Below are 14,175 nucleotides of genomic sequence, written 5' to 3' on the forward strand. Positions count from 1 at the left end.
CAAATATCTAATGACTTTTGTATTTGTAGGCTAATCTTGAGAAGATGTGCCGCACACTTGAGGACCAACTTAGTGAAATAAAATCCAAGAATGATGAGAACCTTCGCCAGATAAATGACCTTAGTGCTCAAAGAGCAAGACTTCAGACTGAAAATGGTAACTAATGACAATCATGAAGAAATGAATAGTATTCCAACAGTAATTGAGTATGGTGTATTAAGATTATTTAGCACTGAATTTCTGAAAGTCTTATCAGAAGAACACACTTATTTACATTTTGCTTTCACAAAGTTTGTTTTGATATTAACTGATAGAGACACAATCTGACACAGTGAATTTAAATTTATACAGGTGAATTTGGCCGTCAGCTGGAGGAGAAGGAGGCTCTGGTTTCTCAGCTCACCAGAGGCAAACAAGCTTTCACTCAGCAAATTGAGGAGCTTAAGAGGCATATTGAAGAGGAGGTTAAGGTAATATTCAAAACAAACACATAATTTTAATTTACTAACAACTCAGCTAATATAATACAACAAACATAATACAACACTATACAACAAAGCTAATGTAATACAATAAAGCTAATATCACATTTTGTATTCCTCATTAGTAAGTTGCTTTGGATAGAAGTGTCTGCTAAATGAATTAATGTAAATATTATGTGACTTTTTCCCTTAGGCTAAGAATGCACTGGCCCATGCTGTGCAATCAGCCCGTCATGACTGTGACCTGCTCCGTGAGCAGTTTGAGGAAGAGCAGGAGGCAAAGGCTGAGCTGCAGCGGGGAATGTCAAAGGCCAACAGCGAGGTTGCTCAATGGAGAACCAAATATGAAACTGATGCCATCCAGCGTACTGAGGAACTTGAAGAGTCCAAGTATGAAGATCAAAAGAAGTGAAATGTGTTAATAATTTGTGCAATTGTATGCATCTTCTGACTAAATGTTACAAAATGTATAACAGGAAAAAACTGGCTCAGCGTCTGCAAGAGGCAGAGGAACAAGTTGAGGCAGTGAACTCCAAATGTGCATCTCTGGAGAAGACCAAACAGAGACTCCAGGGTGAGGTGGAGGACCTCATGATTGACGTGGAGAGAGCCAATGGTTTGGCTGCTAATCTTGACAAGAAGCAGAGGAACTTTGACAAGGTATAATTTCTATTTCAAAAGCATGGCCAGAATGGGCTTCGTTCACCATGTTACAAATGAAAACTGACCCTGAAATATCTCCATCAAAGATTCTGGCAGAATGGAAGCAGAAATATGAGGAAGGTCAGGCAGAGCTGGAAGGTGCACAGAAAGAGGCTCGTTCACTCAGTACTGAACTGTTCAAGATGAAGAACTCCTATGAGGAGACTCTGGATCAGCTAGAGACCCTCAAGAGAGAGAACAAGAATCTGCAGCGTAAGATTCAATGTTTTACAGTGTTAAGTCTGTATTCATTCACAATATATTTATGTTGATAATATTTTCTCTTGATAACTTGTAGAGGAGATTTCAGATCTGACAGAGCAGATAGGTGAGACTGGTAAGAGCATCCATGAACTGGAAAAGGCCAAGAAGACAGTGGAGACTGAGAAGGCAGAGATTCAGACCGCCCTGGAGGAGGCTGAAGTCAGTATCTAGAGATCAATATGGAATTATTGCTAGAACCATTTTACTGTGTTGTTAAATGCTATTTTAATTCTGAAATTACATGTTGTTTTTATATTTCATAGGGCACCCTGGAGCATGAGGAGTCCAAAATTCTTCGTGTCCAGCTTGAGCTAAACCAGGTCAAAAGTGAGATTGACAGGAAGCTTGCAGAGAAGGATGAGGAGATGGAGCAGATCAAAAGGAACAGCCAGAGAGTCATTGAATCCATGCAGAGCACTCTGGACTCTGAAGTTAGGAGCAGGAATGATGCCCTGAGAATCAAGAAGAAGATGGAGGGAGACCTTAATGAGATGGAGATTCAGCTGAGCCATGCCAATCGCCAGGCTGCTGAGGCCCAGAAACAGCTCAGGAACGTTCAGGGACAACTCAAGGTATGTGACTTCTCTTTGGCTTTGGGGTGCATTAGTATGTTTGTATAATCTAACTTTTGTTAGGTTAAGGTCACCAGAAAGCACACTGAAAGCTTATTGTAAAGTTATTGTTTATGTGCAGGATGCCCAACTGCACCTTGATGATGCTCTGAGAGGACAGGAAGACATGAAGGAGCAGGTGGCCATGGTGGAGCGCAGAAACACTCTTATGCTGTCTGAGATTGAGGAGCTGAGAGCTGCTCTAGAGCAGACAGAGAGAGGCCGCAAAGTGGCTGAACAAGAGCTGGTGGATGTCAGTGAGCGTGTTGGGCTGCTGCACTCTCAGGTAAGGGCATTTTGTTTCTTATAATTAGGGATGTGCTGATCGATCGGCCACAAATTGGGATCAGCCAATAATCACATTCTATGACTCAATCGGTAGTCACTAAATTTGGCCGATTTCACGAACTGATCACATTTTATTGATATAATACCGTAAAATTAGCTGCTGATGCGCATGTAAACAGTATACAGATTAGGCTTTTGCTCCATGTTCTGCTTTGTATCTTCGCGAAACATTCATAAACCGTAGTAAATCACACATCTTTATTTAGAGCAGGTTGTCTCGATTCAAACGGGCCCACACACAACATAACATGATGCATAGGTCTTGCGTAGATCTTGCAGAAAATCCTTACAGAGTAAGGATGACATGCTGCTTGGCTAAAGCCATAGGACTTCCAGGATCCGATCATGTCACGATCATGACGCAGTGTTTTCCAACGTCATTTGAAAGTTCAACCAATGGAAACTGGATCTCGAGTATGGTGGGTACTGATGATGTGTCGAAGACCTGTTTTACAGCTGGAGTGTGCTTGGATTGGTTTGATCGCTCAGATTGACAGGAGATTTACTGTGCACCACAGAATTGGTGCACACAGCTAAAACGTGATTCTTTGATATTATAATTAATTTCATGCTTTGTGACATTTACACATGTAAGTAGTTCTTATTTTCAGTTAAACACTCAGATCATTTGTTTGGAGAGGTTTTTGGACTTTTGATAAAAAGGTTACCATAGTTCCAAATGCATAACGTTTGATTGCTTTGAGATATCAACACAAAATTTGGCCCAGATGCAGTTGACATGATTGTGAACAAGTCCAAACTTGATTTTATGACATGTCATATATACTTTCTAATAGCTATCATGACAAGCATGAATAAATATTCCACTTAGATGTGAAATCATTAAAAATGCCTTTCAGGGTGTAAGGAGTCAACAGAGAGCTTACATATCATATAAAGCTTGAATGATCAGGATCGGCTGCAAAAATCTTGATTGGAGCATCCCTTCTTACAATGAAGGAAATTGAGAGCATCTTTCAAAAAATTTGTGCTGTTGCTTTTATTTTTCTAGAACACAAGTCTCCTGAACACCAAGAAGAAGCTTGAGGCTGACCTTGTTCAGGTCCAGAGTGAAGTTGATGACACTGTACAGGAAGCCAGAAATGCAGAGGAGAAGGCCAAGAAGGCCATCACTGATGTGAGCAACAGTAGCTGTCAAATGTTTCAAAAGACATTTGCGTACTTAAAAAATTTGGATCTAATGACTTTATGTATTAATGCAAAAGGCTGCAATGATGGCAGAAGAGCTCAAGAAAGAGCAGGACACAAGTGCTCACCTTGAGAGGATGAAGAAGAATCTGGAGGTCACAGTGAAGGACCTGCAGCACCGTCTGGATGAGGCTGAGAATCTGGCCATGAAAGGAGGAAAGAAACAACTCCAGAAGTTGGAGAGCAGGGTGAGAATTTTTTAAAAGATGACAACAAACATAATTTTAGGAGAAAATCTCCTGAAGATGTTTCTCCTAAAATTAAAGCATTATCTCAGGTTCCCAAAGCTGCTAACAGGCACTAACTACACTTGTACTGGTCTGATATATTTAATGCAATCAAAGGTCCGTGAGCTTGAGGCTGAAGTTGAAGCAGAGCAGAGACGTGGAGCTGATGCTGTAAAGGGTGTCCGCAAATATGAGAGGAGAGTGAAAGAGCTCTCTTATCAGGTATGACCACGCCTGACGATATCCTTTGAGTCATCCATCATGTATTTATAGTCCAATATTTAGAATAAATCTATGAAAATGTTTTTAGACTGAGGAGGATAAGAAGAACATCAACAGACTTCAAGATCTGGTTGATAAGCTGCAGTTGAAGGTCAAAGCTTACAAGAGGCAGTCTGAGGAGGCGGTTTGTAATATATATTTTTACATATTGATTATTAACTAATTAGTAATTTATTTACTGGTGAGATATCACTGCTGCCCCACAGTTAGTTAGTTAACAAACATGGTAAAAATGGTACTCTTTAGGAGGAGCAAGCAAACACTCACCTGTCCAAGTTGAGGAAGGTGCAGCATGAGCTGGAAGAGGCTGAGGAGCGTGCTGACATTGCTGAATCTCAGGTCAACAAGCTCAGAGCCAAGAGCCGTGATTCTGGAAAGGTCAGTTGCATAATACCAGAGTCTGTACTCAGTAGATGCTTTCTCACATTTACAGAGTACAAACATATATAGTATTCAGCTTATGCTTGAAAATGTACTGATTATTTACATGACTTATGAATGTGCTTCATTTTGTCTTAGGCCAAAGAAGAGTGAAACCCTCAAACCTGAAGGGAGCCTCTACTGAAGTCATATAATATGATTGTTCTGTAGAATTACTTTTAAAATTCCTTTTAAAATAAATATGTGCTTACCATGTGGAAACATTTGTTTTGGAGTGATCTTTAAAGAAATGTTACTCACAGATGAATAAAAAATTAATTAATTAATCAAAATAATGAACAAGAAACAAGAATTCAGCTTGATTTTTTTGTTTTTGCGTTCAGGGATAGAAAATGAATAATCTTTTTTTACAGTCTATGGAATGAACAGCTTGAATATTCAATCTCTATATGTGGGCGGGAATGAAATGCCCCTTTCCCGTGATTGGTCAACCAAACATTAAACTGTGCGTTCATCAGTTTTTCCCCAGTTCCGCACAACAGAATAATAGTAATGTCCATTTAAGGTAGGTTTCCTCAAATCCGGCCCTGGAGGGCCAGTTTAGTTCAGACCCTGATTAAACTCATCTATCTGCAATTTTCTAGCAACTCTGAACATAGACATAATAAATACATAGACGCATCATTTGGACCATTGCTGCGATACGTCAACGAGTCTGCCATATTGCTCTGGGCATGACAAACAAATGCAAGTAAACGGGAAGATCTGGCTTTTCTGGACAAAAAGCGCAATAAAGTTTACATTTCTCAACCGATTTCAACGGTTTATGATCTGCGTGGAGTACAAAAAAGGTTCTGTCTCCAATTACTCAGAATCTCGCTAGTTAGAACTTGAAAATTATTCATTTTCATAAGGAATTGTGAAAACTCATGCTTCTCAAGCATAGATTTGGTTTATTTTTCTTGGTTAATAATTGTGGAGATGTCCCTAATGTAATATAATTTAATGTACATGAAATGTGCACATAGTTTTGAATTGTGGAACTGGCCTTTTCTGTCTTCAACACCATCATTTTAGCTTTTCCTCTCATACCTTTATCTTTTTCCCTTGAATCACGTCACAGGATGTCACAGGACAATTTCAAATGAATGTGAAGATAATTTGCAGCTCAAAACCTTATTTATTTGAAGCATTTATCTTAAGGCCCTTTTCATTTTCATAATTTTATTCTATATGTGTTGCCTCCTAACCTTATGCTTGCAGTTTATCACACAAATGTTTTGTTTTATTACTCATAACACAACAGTAAATGTCTTTATAGAAATTTTCTATTATAGTAAAAAAGACATAAACTTATCTCTTAATTTTAAATGGACAGCATTATATTTAATTGTGTCTGGCAATTTGGAAAATTTATTTTATTGGGGTCTAAAAAAGTTAAACATTTAATTAGCCTATCTATAAGCATTTCACAGGTTTACTGTCAGTACACCATAGTTATACAAATGTACTAAATACATTTATTTAGATTCAAATGGATTGAAACAGATGGAAAAGGATTGGGCTTAAAAGATTCCTTATCCTGTGGATCACTCTATTGGACAACATTAATAGCACAGCTCGGACCCCTAATGGACTATTTGCACAGAGCATTCTTTAGAACTTCCGCAATAATATAAGCCAACCGGAAAACTTCCAGTGAAATGTAACTTGTTTGTGTGTTAAGCATCTTTAGTGTAATAGGCTACTTATGCTGCCTTCACGTGCTACTGGAAATTAGATAATTCCCACTTCTGAAGTCGCTTTCTTTCCTGTGGAAAAAAAAGCATCAACACACTGTAAATTAAAGATTTATTTACGGTGCTCGCTTTCTGTGTAATTCATTCACAAGAAAAGTTATTGTTTTTCATGAGATTTTGTGAGTACTTAATACTTCACCTTGACAAAATGTATTTTTAAACCTAGTGATTTTATAATGTTTTTTATATTTATTCAAAAGTGAAACTGAGTGAAAAACTATTACAGGAAATATCTAATATATGTGCAAATAAATGCTACTCTGCCGCCATCTGCTGGTTATAGTGGTAATTAATGTCTTTTTTATTTTTAAATAAAAGTGCTTTCTATCAAATATTGGATTTCCTACATCTTTACAAATGGGGACAATCTCAGAAGGATTTCCATTGGCTTCGTCTTTATTGCAATGAATAAAACTAGTTTATTGGCAAAAACTGCATTATAATATAAATACAACTAGGGCTGCAACTAACGATTATTTTGATAATTGATTAGTTGGCTAATAATTTCTTTGGTTAATCGATTAATCGGGTAACAATACCAATTTTCTTTTTTATTTTATTGACAAGACACATTATTCTACATCCTGCCCAATGCTGTCCATCAAACAAGCGTGCCAACTGAATGCTATGAAAACATACAGTTGTGGTCAGAATTATTGGCACCCTTGGTAAATATGATCAAAGATGACTGTAAAAATAAATCTGCATTGTTTATCCTTTTGATCTTTAATTCATAAAATTAGGAAAAAACTAACCTTTTATTGAAGGAAAAGAATTGAAAGTGAGGAGGGAAAATCACATTATGAAATAAATGTTTTTCTCCAAAACACATTGGCCACAATAATTGGCACCCTTTTATTCAATACTTTTTGCAACCTCCTTTTGCCAAGATAACAGCTCTGAGTCTTCACCTATAATGCCTGATGAGTTTGGAGAACATCTGAGAAGAGATCAGAGACCATTCCTTCATGCAGAATCTCTACAGATCCTTCAGATTCCCAGCTCCATGTTGGTGCTTCTTCTCTTCAGTTCACTCCACTCATTTTCTTTAGGGTTCAGGTCAGGGGACTGGGATGGCCATGGCAGAAGCTTCATTTTGTGCTCAGTGACACATTTTTTGTGTTGGTTTTGATGATTGTTTTGGATCATTGTCCTGATGGAAGATCCAACCATGGCCCATTATTGGATTTCTAGCAGAAGCGGTCAGGTTTTGATTTTTTATCTGCTGGTATTTGATAGAATCCATGCGTAGGTGCCAGATACGGTTTGATGTCTTTTATTTTGAAATTGTTACTTCCAGTTTGTTATGTCATATTACCTGTTAGTTTGCATGTGGATAGCATGGAGGAAGGGGGTGAGTAGCTGGGATACTCACTTTCTGTTGACCGTTTCGTTTTTGTTTTGTTTCATTTTATTTTGGTTTATTTTTGTTTTCTACCTTACCGTCTTTATTCAACATGTTGCTGTTCATTTCAATATTGTAATTAAAAACCTCCTGAGTTTGCATCGAAACGCATCATGGATTTATTCTCACTACTTAGCCTCTTAGTGGGTACTGGCTGCTGCTATAGCATGTATCTGAACAAGATGTCCAGGACCTCCAGCAGAAAAATAGGCCCACAACATTAAAGATCCAGCAGTATATTTAACCGTGAGCATGGGGTACTTTTTATCCCTGTGTGCACCAAACCCATCTGGTGGGTTTGCTGCCAAAAAGCTCTTTTTTTAGTTTCATCTGACCATAGAAGCCGGTCCCGTTTGAAGTTACAGTCTTGTCTGACAACTGAATATGCTGGAGATTGTTTCTGTATGAGAGCAGAGGATTTTTCTTGAAACCCTCACAAACAATTTGTGGGGATGTAGGTGCTGTTTGATCATTTTTTTAGGCTTTCTGAGACTCAAGACTCTACCAATCTCTGCAATTCTCCAGCTGTGATCCTTGGAGAGTCTTTGGCCACTCAAACTTTCCTCCTCACCGTGCATTAGGACGATTTAGACACACATCCTCTTCCAGGCAGATTTGTAACATCTTTAGCTGATTGGAACTTCTTAATTATTGCCCTGATGGTGGAAATGGGTATTTTCAATGCTTTAGCTATTTTCTTACAGCCACTTTTTATTTTGTGAAGCTCAACAATCTTTTGCTGCACATCAGAACTATATTCTTTGGTTTTTCTCCTTGTGATGAATGATTACGGGAATTTGTGTTACCTCATGTTTATACTCCTGTAGAACAGGAAGTCATGGCTGGACACTTTCATGTTCTTGATCACCCTGGTGTGCTAAAAAATGTAAATATGAATGGGAATATATTTCAGAGATATTTTACTCATAAAAAATTCTAGGGGTGCCAATAATTGTGGCCAACGTGTTTTGGAGAAAAACATTTATTTCATAATGTGATTTTCCCCCCACTTTCAATTCTTTTCCTTCAATGAAAGGTTATATTTTTGATAATTTTATGATTTAAAGATCAAAAGGATAAACAATGAATTTTAATTTTTACAGTCATCTTTGATCATATTTATCAAGGGTGCCAATAATTCTGACCACAACTGTATATAAACACAAACTCAGTTTTAACAGATAAGAGGAATGCTCTGCAGGAACACACACATTCATTCTGGACACAATAACCTGTTACTGTCATTTCTTTCTCTTATAAATGTAAGAAACGTCTATTTATACTCAATTGAATTACATGTTGACTTTTAAACCTAAATTTAACGTCCAACAATAGATATTTTACCAAAATTAATATTTTAGCGAGGATTTTTAATTATCTCTCTCTCTAATGCGTGACATCTGTTTGGCGCTCATTCAGTAAAGTTTGAAGTTTACTCAGACTGTCAGGATGAGCCTTTATGCAAAATGGAAATACTCGCGTGAATTTCCAACACTTACAGATAAGGATATAACCGTAAAATTAAAGTTTTGCGCTGAGGAAACATATCACACATTAAACAGCACACGCGCATCTGTCAAGCCATGTTAAACATTACGCTAATGCATTAGCTTGAAGCTTAAAATAAAGAATTCTCATGTTTTGGGCAGCTTGGATCACGTACCTTTGCCGCAACATTTCACTCTGTTTCCTCCACTATTTTAGACAGAAATGCGTTATTCAGGGCTGTAATTTGATTTTGAGTTTTCCGTGCATGGCGGGCAGACGCGATTAATCGATAATGACATTCGTTGTCGACGATTTTCATTAACGATTATTATCGATTTTATCGATTAGTTGTTGCAGCCCTAAATACAACATTAAAAAGTCAACCATTGATGGTTTTGTGTCGATGTACAGCGAGTACAGAATGACAGCTAACAGTTCACCGGAAATGCCCAAGCTGGCTAAACGAAAACCAGGAAGTAACCGTATGGTCAATTAAGACAATTCTTAATGGATCCAGTACAGTATAGTGCAACTACAGTACAATATAAATTGTATGAATTATAAGTGTAATAGTCTATAAGGTCAGATTTAATAGTTCAATATACAGAATATGGCAGTTTTATTCTATAGCATATTATTATTATTATTATTATTATTATTATTATTAATAGCCTATATTGTTATTATTATTATTATTATTATTATTATTAATAACCTATATTGTTATTATTATTATTATTATTATTATTATTAATAGCCTAAAATACAATCGAGTCTAATATAGTAGTAATATAATACATATGAATAAAATAGCAAATAGTATATATAGCATAAATTGTAAAATAATATAGTCAATAAAATAAAAATATAGCAATTAAAATAGTGAGTAGTGAATAGTACAATCATATAATAATATAAGTCGTATAATAATATAATAATATCATATATAATAATATAATAGGCAGACGAGGTCACTTGGAAATGCAGAAAACAGTCCACTGACTTTCTTCAGCCTTCCTTGAGGTTTGTGTTGTCCTGGTTGCCACTGGCTAAAATGGGGGAAAAAATATATGTGCAACGAGATGACAGGCAATCAAATCTATCCCTATCTTCGGGGATGAGTCTATCTGTAATTCTGACAGCCTGAGCTGTCCTGTCAAAGTCATCTAGCTTCATTTCACGGAAGACTCACTTGCGATTTAGATTAGTTCATAATAGCCTAGCCTATAAACTATAATATAATCTCAGACTTCACAAGAATCATGTAAACTTTATATTATTTCTCATAAAGTTTCATTTTCACATCAAGGCTGGAGCTGGCGCATCAAAACATGCTCGCGAATATATAAAAAAAAAATCCATGGAAAAGACAAGTGTAGCAATATCAACGGAGTCTTGCATGACCATAACATGCCACTTTGTCATCGAAGGCGAACTCATAAGTAGGGTACTACAGACTCGCGCACTTGATGAGTGCCACACCGTGGAAAACTTTGCAGAACACCTTCGAAGAGCAATACTTTGGCCTGGACCATAGACTGTAAAAAAAATATGGACGTATTGTCCGTAACATCACCCGTAGATTTCTGAAGAGCATTTTTGAAGCGAAAATGAGGCCGCTGCCATATTAGCAGCGCGTTACCGCACGTCACTCCTGGATAACTGAAAATAGGCAACTGTTGTGTAATCCTAGCGCTGCTGTCTGCGCTTTAATGTTAATCAAATAACAAAAGATCACAAACTATTCTTGACTAAATAACTTATGTAACTTTCATAAGTGTAGTGGACCCCATCCAAATGATGACTAAAACTTTACTGATGTTTTATTAAGTTTATTTGCATCCGTTTTCACTCTAAAAAAAAAATCACCACAAAACAAGAAGTGCACATTAAATTCTCTCTCTCTGTTGCATTATCATCAACATACAGCGAATTACTCAAAACACTTACTACAACTAACAATAAACAAATACATACATATCTCATGCCTTTTCGGGGGCTGCTTAATAAACTGGCAAACTTTAAATCTGCAAAATATCTCTGAAGAACTGCGTGCTCTCCATTACCCGTGTAGCTCTGTAGACGAGAAAACCCGTCAAAAAGAGTCACGCCTTAGTAAAGGAGTGCAGATCTCATATATATTTAACTAACAAAAAATATTGAAATGTATACAAAAAAAATTAGAAGATTAATCACAATAAAGTCTGTTACAATAAAGAAGGATTAATATGTATATAATTTATACAGTGAAGAATATGCAGTGTTATTTTACATTTGTTTACTTCATTTCTTTACCTCAAAACTATTAAACCTACCTAAAAAGCACTGTTTATTTCATATGTATCTTTGTTCTGTTGTCTTTATGTAGGCCTGCTGAATGTTAAATGGATCCAATCCATGTTCATTAAAAATTATTTGATGATGCAGTAATAAACCTGCTAGTATATTTTAATGCAGGTGTTTTTGAACTTTTTAAAAACATGATCAAAATACTATCTATTTTGATGACAAAATTTCACATGAGAGAGTGACAAACATCGACAAACATCAAACATCGGTATCGGCCAATAATTGTTTGTTAATATCGGTATCGGCCCCAAAAAATCATATCGGTGCATCCCTAGTCTCACATAAGCATCTGCCTGATATGACTCCCCCCCCCCTGTAATGCCTGTCCACCACCAAGTCATCCAAGATGTTCATGTCTTTCTTTCTTCAGTCGAAAAAAAAATTAAGGTTTTTGAGGAAAACATTCCAGGATTTTTCTCCATATAGTACACTTCAGTGGGGTACAACGGGTGGAAGGTCCAAATTGTAGTTTCAATGCAGCTTCAAAGTGCTCCACACAATCCCAGACGAGGAATAAGGGTCTTATCTAGTGAATCGATCAGACATAAAAAAAAAAAAAAAATTATACTTTTAACCACAAATGCTCATTTTGCACTGCTCTGCGATCCACCACGCATGACGTAATCACGTTAGAAAGATCACGCGTGATGTAGATGAAAGTACAGATCCAGTGTCTACAAAGCGAACGTGCAAAGCCAGACGCCCTTTTACAAAAAAAAAAAAAGGTAAAACAACGATGTAGGGTGATTTTGAAGTTGGAGGAGAAAATGAGATTTTTCACCCTACCACGATACTTCCACCTACATCACACATGACCTTTCTAACGTGATTGAGTCATGCGTGGCGGATCGCAGAGCAGTGCAAGACGAGTATTTGTGGTTAAAAAGTATATAATTTTTTATGTTTTTTTTAGAAAATGAACAATCGTTTCGTTAGACAAGACCCTTATTCCTCGTCTGGGATCGTGTAGAGTGCTTTAAAGCTGCATTGAAACTACAATTTGGACTTTCCACCTAGTGAACCCCACTGAAGTCCACTATATGGAGAAAAATCCTGGAATGTTTTCCTCAAAAACCTTAATTTGTTTTCGACTGAAGAAAGAAAGACATGAACATCTTGGATGACATGGAGGTGAGTAAATTATCTGGAAATTTTAATTCTGAAGTGAACTAATCCTTTAAGGTTAGGGTTAGTTCTTTAAGATTAGGGTTAGTGGTGGGGTGGGGTTAGGCATTTGGACCTTATAGTTGTCACCATGAAATCAAAATTGACAATTTTTTTTTTTTTTTTTTTTTTTAATGGAATTTTGCAGTAGTTATTTGTATATTTTATCCGTGCACATAATTTTTTATTCATGTGCTCTCCTAATCTTTAATCAAAATATATTTCCCTCTATCTTGCAATGATATCTCTTCACTTATTTTTACTGGCACGGGGGCGAGACAACCTGTCACTCACTTGAGATCACAGCAATAGCAAAAGTGGCAATCCAATTAATGGCTGATGGCCAAAATCAAGTCCCGCCCTACAGATTACTGATATCATTAGCATATCTTAGCAATTAGACAATACATCTATGAGAACAATAAGATTAATGTTTAAAGTCGATTACATTCACCCTTAATGCACAGAGGACACGACAGTGACAGTAAACATGAGAGATTACCACTGGACAAGCATTAGAGTCAGTTCCTCTCCATCTGGCTATCATATCACATCAAGCATCAGCTTGCCAATTACATAAATAGAAATGCTATAAAGCAAATGTGCAATATATGGTGTTGAGCATGTCATAAATTTAACACATAACATATATAATACATTTGGACTAATGTACTTTTGCTATCTACATTTCTTTGTTATATTATAGCAATTCAACTTGTAATTGATTACTGATTTAAATTTAAACTCCTGATATACCCTTATCAAGATGATATAAAACATTTGTGTATATAGCTTGTCATAAATTTAACACAAGGCATATTTGATACATTTGGACTAATCATAAATATAAGAGGAATTATATAGTTTTGCTATCTACATTTCTTTGTTATATAATTTAAATTTAAATCCCTGATATACCCTTATCAAAATGATATAAAATGTATGTGCAGATATTCTATATAAGTTTGTTTAAATGTTTTTATTATTATAATTATAATTATAATTGAATGTTAAATGTTTGTTTAATATTAATAATAATAATTTATAGTCATAGTCCAGAATTTATTTAATGACAACTTCTTAGTTGCTTTATGTTTTCTTGGAACTGATTTCTAAAAAGGCTATCATATGCTTTACTGTGGATGGACAGCTTCTATATACAGTGATTAAAACTGTAATGCCTGTCCATATTTAGTGCCTGCTTAGTGTGCAAGTTCAACTCAATATAAGTGTAGGGGAGAGCATGGTAAGCCCTATAGGAGACTAGAGGAGCTCCTGTTGGTGGTAAGTTGCTTTGCAATTTATATTGGCACACACTGAAATTGTTATAAAAATTAATTCAATTCAAACCTGAAGTGAAAGCAGATCATCTGTAGTTTCCTCTTTAGTTTGTAATAAAACAGCATCAATTTAAATTCTCTGGTGTTTATAAAATCATCACTTATCATCAAATATTAAACGTAA

General features: G+C 36.2%; 1 pseudogene; it reads left to right on the forward strand.

Moving 5' to 3' along the window:
• The window catches only part of LOC127512399 (myosin heavy chain, fast skeletal muscle-like), a 36,986-nt pseudogene extending 33,328 nt beyond the window's left edge, over window positions 1-3,658 (forward strand).
• Window positions 3,659-14,175: the final 10,517 nt, after the last annotated feature.

The sequence above is a fragment of the Ctenopharyngodon idella genome, chromosome 5 (genome assembly GCF_019924925.1).
Source record: "Ctenopharyngodon idella isolate HZGC_01 chromosome 5, HZGC01, whole genome shotgun sequence".
Lineage (NCBI taxonomy): Eukaryota > Metazoa > Chordata > Actinopteri > Cypriniformes > Xenocyprididae > Ctenopharyngodon > Ctenopharyngodon idella.